Consider the following 7,742-nt stretch of genomic DNA (forward strand, 5'->3'; position numbering starts at 1 on the left):
TCGATTCCCGGCAATAACATTTTTATATATCCATAAATTCATAACTATATATCCATAAATTCATAACTATATATCTACAAATTCATAACTATACATCCACAGTGAATGAATGAAGTAAAAATCCACAATGAATGAACTAAATTCACAGTGAATGAATGAAGTAAATATCTACAATGAATGAACTAAATATCCACAATGAATTAACTAAATATCCAGAAATTCATAACTATGTATCCAGAAATTCATAACTATATATCCACAATGAATGCATGAAGTAAATATCTACAATGAATGAACTAAATATCCACAATGAATAAACTAAATATCCATAAATTCATAACTATATATCCAGAAATTTATAACTATATATCCACAATAATGCTATTGCCGAGAATCGAACCTGATTTTTTTTTTAAGTGGGACGCGCGTTTTTAGTCAAAACGACGTCGTTTTGCATCGTATGCACCATGCGCATGGTGCATTCAGTTGCACAGCATAACTATTGCTTCCAAACAGAGCCAATAATATGTTAACGGTAAACACATAATTTTTGGACCAAGATCTACAATGTAAAGTGAACCCTAATCATGGTATATCAATGGCCTATAATCCATCTCTCTAAAATGTGGGTTAATATGATAACTTTCGAAATAAAGTTATTCTTCACTTTTTAGTTCTACAAGTATTAAGTTATTTCCATATTTTGTCTTTAAGTATTAATTTTGTCACATTTGATGCAGAACTTTTTTTTTTTTTTCTTTTGTCACATTTAGTCATTTTGACCAATTATTTTTTATTAAAAAAAAAAAAAACACTACAAAGGTGATGTATAGTTTAAAATGATACATTATTTATATCCTAATGATACATTAAAAAAAAAAAAAAAAAAAAAAAAAAAAAACTACAATGCATTGTGCGCCCTGGACAAAACGACGTCGTTTTGATCATGTGTTTTTTTTTTTTTAGAAATTTCTTTTCCTGTTTCTACCATTAACTTCAAAAATAAAAAAAATAAAATAAAAAAATCTAATGTTCCGAATGTACATAAACTCATAACAGAATACACATAAATTCATAACAGAATACAATACATAATACACATAAACTCATAACATAATACACATAAACTCTTAATATAATACACATAAACTCTTAACATAATACACATAAAATCTGAACATAAAAAACGACGTCGTTTTGGTCCGGGCGCACAAGGGTGCACGATATAATGATTGGATAAACATGAACTCATACTTAAACAACTCATACCGATCAATTTTTACCAGACATTATAGAAACATGCAGAATGTCCTCTCCTCGATTGCTTATCAGTGTTGCTGAATGCAGCATTAAAACCAAAAATCTGGCAAATCCATCCACAAGGGCAATTGTGCATTCTTGACTTGAGACAGACTTCTCAGTAGGTAGAGAAAACAAGCAAGACAGCAAGGGGGGTCCATGAATGGCATTTGTTGGGAGAAAGTCCAAATTTTTGAGCCATCCACTCATTTTGTTTCTATGCAAATTCTTTTTTGTATTCTTATCCTATCACAAAGAAGCACCACACAAAATGAGAGTCAGTACCATTGAAAGCTGGTGTTCTATGTATCTGAGAACAGGGGCTTAAGGGGACCAAACCTTTTCGACATCCTACCTGTCTCCGCTACCTGTTCTCAGTCCCCATCCTTGTCTCAGCTAAAAATGGATTGACTTTCAGTTGCATCTTAAAATATTGATGATATGTCATCAAGAATCACAGACAAATACCTTAAAACATGTGTTCGGTTGAATTTTGCTACTGTCATTAAAGCTTAATGTTATTTAAAATATCTTCAATTTCTGAAATTTCTATCCTATACCAGGTTAAGCTATCCTCAAGTATGACAGTGTTCTACATACTATGCAGACAAGAACGAGACTGCCCAAATGACCCAAATCATCATGATGGTTAATCCTTGCACGTAACCTGCCTTTTCCTTCCTAGTTTCTAATCTTGACTAAAATTGAGTATACCTATTGGTAAATCTTTCTCCGTTATTTTCTTGGGTTCAAAGAACAGATACGTGTGAAACTAAAGCACTCCTTAAATCCAATCCAGACGGTGTGAACATAGATATTAGGGGGACCAAAGACAGACACAGTTGTTTGTTAGTATTGAAATCGTCAGCCAACAATAGCTGTTCTGTGAACCTAAAGGGCGACAAGCTGAGAAACTCTTCGTATTTGAAAGCTAGATGGCATATGGTTTGTCAGATTTCAGATTCATTGCATTGTAGCATCCCATATGATATAAGGAGTAAGAAAAGAAATATCATAATAGCAACCTGGTTGTAACTTACCTCAAAGTGATATATAACTGCAGAATAGGCCGGCAATTCCTTGAACAGGATCACATGCACGATGTTGACTCTCGAGATTCCTCCCAATGGCTTTTGCCCAACTCAATTTCAATCAATCGCCTCTGATCCTTCTAGTTTCCCTTGCTGAATTGAGCAGTAAAGACACAAAATGAAGTTAAAAAAACAAAGAAAATGCAGAAGCAGCAGAACATAGGTGAATTTTCTGATCAAACTATAGTCAATTCCTTCTTCACAAGAAATCGCAGCTAAAAGGTCTGGTATCTAGATGCACAACAGCACAAGCACATATTACAAATTAGACTCTAAAGTTCCAAGAACAAGTCATGGAAACCACCCTTGTAAATGTTGTAATATTGTGAAATAAGAGCATTTTGAATCTCCCTGAAGAAACAGGGAGAGAAAATATGCTGAAAGAACTTTCTGTAAACACCTCAGTTAAAGAACTAAACTAAGCCTAAAGCTTTTAGTGTTCAACTAGCATTGAGCTGCAAAGTTTAAGGTAAAACACCTCATTTACAAACTGAACTTACATCTAATGGCATATAATGCACATAACCACTAACACATATCCTACAACCTATTTCTGCAATCAGTCAATTCTTTCCACATTAATAACCAAGAAACAAGTTATGTACACATAAGACTAAGGCAAAATACATGAAAAGAAGATTTCATTCTTGAAAGTTCATGGCTACTTGGATATATTCAAGGCATTGTAGCTCTGCATATCTACACCCTCTTCTTGTCTTTCAAAGGACCCCTTGGAATTTTACTTAAAACCTTTGCATCAAACACTGCATATTGCTTCTTGATCTCCCACATTGCATTCTCAGCGAATGGATCAACTTTGTCTTCATACTTCTCATAAAGGACAGCGACAGTATGCAGCAGCACAAATGCTGTTTCATTTAAAGGAAGGTCATTAATACACTTGAAATTTCACATTTCAAATGCAATGAATTGTATTACAAAAAAAAATGTGCTTACATATGTAGAACAACGTCAAAATGTTGCACCAACTGCCAACAACTGAGATGACCCATAGATGAACAATGACCTAAAGAAATTTAAAGAACTATTAAAAACAAGTGATCTGGAGTTGTAGAAAAATGATTGAAATTTCAAAACACTACAAGCAAACTAACTCAACATTGAGATAGTATCACCCTTGTTCTGATATATACAATAAGTTGAAGCTCAGACCAAAGCAAGTAATTATGCTCAAAACTTTGACCACAGGGGTCGGGACATCAGGTTTCTTTGAGGTTATCAATATGGGTATTTTACCAATTACCATAGTATAAGACATCATAGAACAAACAAAATTTGTAGTAATAACAACACCAAGCTTCAAAATGAATATATTTAAACACCACAAAGTCTTATGGCTAGGATGAATTGAACATTGAAATGATAAAAACACATTTTATTTCCACTCCTCCGGGCAACCAACCTGCCTAAGCTACAGTAGATGACATTTAGGGGCCAAGGTTATGGGAGAAGGAAAAAAAGATACTTACAACAAGAAACTTCTTCAGATCTCTTCCTAATGCAACTTCTCGCAGCAAAGCCAGAAAACGATTAAAATTTCAGTTGTAAGTGCAACAGCAATCTGAAGGAAGGGGCCCTCAAGAATGTGAACTTCTGGGATATGTGGAGGAGACCTGTCAAATCAATCAGGTAATGTGTTTACAAAGGAATAAAGGAAGTTGAACTATTCCTTAAAAATCATGAAGAGAAACAGAAACCCACTTGTGAATAAAGGTAGTTGCATTGGACCACAAGAACAATACTGCAAGAGCAGCAATTAAATGTGGCAGACTAATGTCAGCAGGTGGTATTTGAGCAATTCATAGAGAACCCAAATTGCAGTAGCTGCAATGAGCAGACCAGCAGATATCTTCTTGTTCCTCCACAGAAGCACATCAGCAGCTGCACCGTTTTGAATATAAACTATGGAAAGGTAAGGTTTCAGAAAAGAAATAGTTGCATGATCACATTGGTAATTTAATACATGGTTCATTAAGAAACTAAAATGGAATATTGATTTTTCAATTTCCATGACATTCGTTTGTTGAACAAAACCTAATGCTTCCCCCAACTTGAAGGCCATTAATCCATGCACCATACAATTTAATACATTGCAGAATCAACAAAGCAGCAACCAGAGGCCCCAGAGAGCCAAAAGGTAACCCAAATAAAAACCAAAATATACATTAAAAAAAATTAAGGAACAAAAATTAGAAATTAGAGCAATATAAATTCAAAAAATATAATTAAGCATCATGGAAGCCCAAAACATTATATATTTCTATCCAAGCATCCGTCACCACAACGAGATTAATCCAACACTATAGCCCCTGCTCCACACACAAATATATGCATCTAGAAAGGGAATACATGTTTTCAATGTTCAAAGGAACTGAAATTCTTTAAACCTCTAAAACCCTAACCTCACTCATTAATTACCAGCAGCTTCATAAACATGAAATCTATTCAGTATAAAAAGCAGCAGTGTGTAACGCAGTATATGTGTACTCAAAACAAAAAGAGAGCGTGTTGGCGTAACCGTACGTTTTCCACCGCCCAAAACCTTGTGAATAGGTTTTTTCACGGCCAAAAAGACGCCAAATCTTAGCCTCGACGGACGTCGGCGGAGCCTCAACCTTGCCGGGCCTCTTCTCAGGAATCGTCACCGCCGTGTATCTTCTCGGCAATCTTCTCCATCAAGGATTCTTCTTTGTGATGCAGATTTTCCTCGTGTTCCGCCATTTCCAGTTCGGAGCTCCGATTGGATTAGAGAAATTCGAATAACAAAATCCCCTCTAGCGTGTCACGTACGCTGTAGAGACCTGGCAACTTCTCACTTTAAATTATTTTCGTCGATTTCAAGTTGCAGTCGCGGTATCCCAATTCCCACGAGGCAAGAAAAAGAGCATCATTGTTAGATTGCATTGATGCAGTCAAATGCTGTATACAAGCGAAAATGATCAACTTTATTATCTGCAAAAATTTTCGTAACAATCGAATAATGTCACAGATGGAGCTCGAAAGATGTCAGCGCTTATTACCAAGCTCATAAATGGATGAAATCATCATGGCAACAAGTGTGAAGCTGCAAATGCCAAACATGAAGATCGATCATCCAGAATCCTTATAATAGATTTAGGAGCAATCAAAATCAAACTCAACAATCAATTCAATTTTAAATGTCATAATTGACATCAAACAAATTTTTTTGACTCATAGCAATATGGTATTATAGTTAACCAAGTTTAGAATGAATAAAATAGTCATTCTATATTTCTATCCATCTGACCGTCTAATTATGGCTTAGAGCATCTATAATGGTAGAGTTATTTGACAATTTTAAGGATTTTTTTTGTAAGTGTGATTAGGAAAGAGAATATGGGAGTGGAGAGAAAAAAAACAAAAAAAAAAAAAAAGGAGGGTAAATGACACTTTTTCTCCTTAAGTTATATACTTATAGCATTTTTTCTCCCTGAATTATTCATGTAAACACATTAGCCAACTCAATTATTCTAAAAGTGACCATTTCTCCCCTAATATATTAAATTGACATTTCTACCCTTAAAATAAATATTTTATTTATTTTTCTTCTCAAACAAATTATTGCGTATAAGTAAGGATGATCACGGTTCAGTTCGAACTGAATAGGACACTATAGAAATCGAATTGAAAGTTTTCGGTTATGATTCATATCATAACCCAATATTTAGATTTCAGTTTATTAAAATTATGAATCGAAAAACTGGATCCTGAACTGTAAACCGGAGGTTCCGAATCCGGCTCACGATTTTGAACCATCTTTGTTTTAAAATTTTATTTTTTTATTTTAAAATAGTCTAAATTCAACAATAAATGCATTTTTTCAGTTCAGAACATAAACGGGCCGTTCCGGTTCACAATTTTAATAGATTCTAAATATCGGGTTTCGCTTCTAAATTGTAATTGGAATATTTCGATTTGGTTGCTATAATGTCTGTTCGGTTTAAACCACATTGTGGTCATAATTTGTTGGAGAAGAAAAATAAATAAAATATTTATTTTAAGGGTAAATGTGTCCATTTAACATTTCAGGGGGAAAAACAACCAATTGAATAATTCAGGAGGAAAAAATGCTATAAGTATATAACTTAGGGGGAAAAAGTGTTATTTTCCCAAAAAAAAAAATGAATAAAAGATAGTGTCAGGCGCGCTGACAGCTTGCCTAACGCGCCCAGCTGGCGCGTGCAGTGCTGCATGGGCCAGCTGGGTGCCATTGTGACAGCCACGCAAAGCTGACAGCCACGCAAAGCTGTCACAATGCATCCTTTTTTTGGTGGGTCTCACTTTTTTTACATTATTCTCAACCCTTGCAGATGCTCTTCTTGCTTCTCTCTCTCTCTCTATCTCTCTCTCTCTCTCTGCTTAGTTAGCATATTTTTCCGACATTAACTCCAAAATAATCCCTGATAATGTTACTCTTACGTGTTGTTTGGTTCACGGAATAAATTTGTAGGGAATAGGAATGTTATTCCATGGGTAATGGAATAGGTACGGAATATAATATAAATTGTATTCTATTGTTTGGTTCGTTGAAGGAATATATTTTAGGAATTGTATTCCAATGTTTGGTTGGTTAAGGAATAGAAATGGAATATATATTTAAAAGACATAAATGTCCTTGTACAAAATATATTATTATTATTATTATTATTATTATTATTATTATTATTATTATTATTATTATTATTATTGTTATTATATTCAGAAGCTTTTGCCGATGAGGATGGTCAAATTAGTTCTGTTTTTCCCGTTTTTAACTTCAAGCTTTTGTTATATGCGGAACAGAATCAAGGAGATGAAGGTAAGGATGAATTTTGTGCTCGTGATGTGGATAGTATACAGATTCCACTGAGGGATTCAACAGCGAACAGGCGAGCTTCTCTTCCCCAACTCCGGTGACCAATAGGTTTTGTAAGACATGGGTTACCTCTTAGCCTTAATTAATCCTCCATTGACTATTAAGGTTTTTCTCTAAGATTTCCATCCGATTGATCTCCCAAGGCTTGGTGGTGGGGAATCTCTTGGAAATAATTTCGTGTAATATAACTATGGGTGGTAAGGGTTCTAATTGTTTTCTAATTCCCTATTTATAGAGTTAGGAATCCTAATCAGAGACTGAATAGTAAATACCTACTTTCTATTACTAACAGGTATATAGGTCTAGGATTCCTAATTAGAATCTGAGTAGTAAAGACCCACTTTCTTTATTCCTAATAGACTTATTAAAGTCCGTATTATAAACAAGGGTCCATGGTCCTTCGTGGACCACATTAATTAATTAAGGGATCCTGGCCAGATTAAATCCTTTTTAAC

General features: G+C 34.5%; 1 pseudogene; it reads right to left on the reverse strand.

Annotated features, from left to right (window-relative positions):
- Positions 1–2,797: 2,797 nt before the first annotated feature.
- LOC109188611 lies at positions 2,798–5,531 on the reverse strand (annotated as a pseudogene).
- Between the last annotated feature and the right edge of the window lie 2,211 nt (positions 5,532–7,742).

This window comes from Ipomoea nil, unplaced genomic scaffold, assembly GCF_001879475.1.
Source record: "Ipomoea nil cultivar Tokyo-kokei standard unplaced genomic scaffold, Asagao_1.1 scaffold1447, whole genome shotgun sequence".
NCBI lineage: Eukaryota > Viridiplantae > Streptophyta > Magnoliopsida > Solanales > Convolvulaceae > Ipomoea > Ipomoea nil.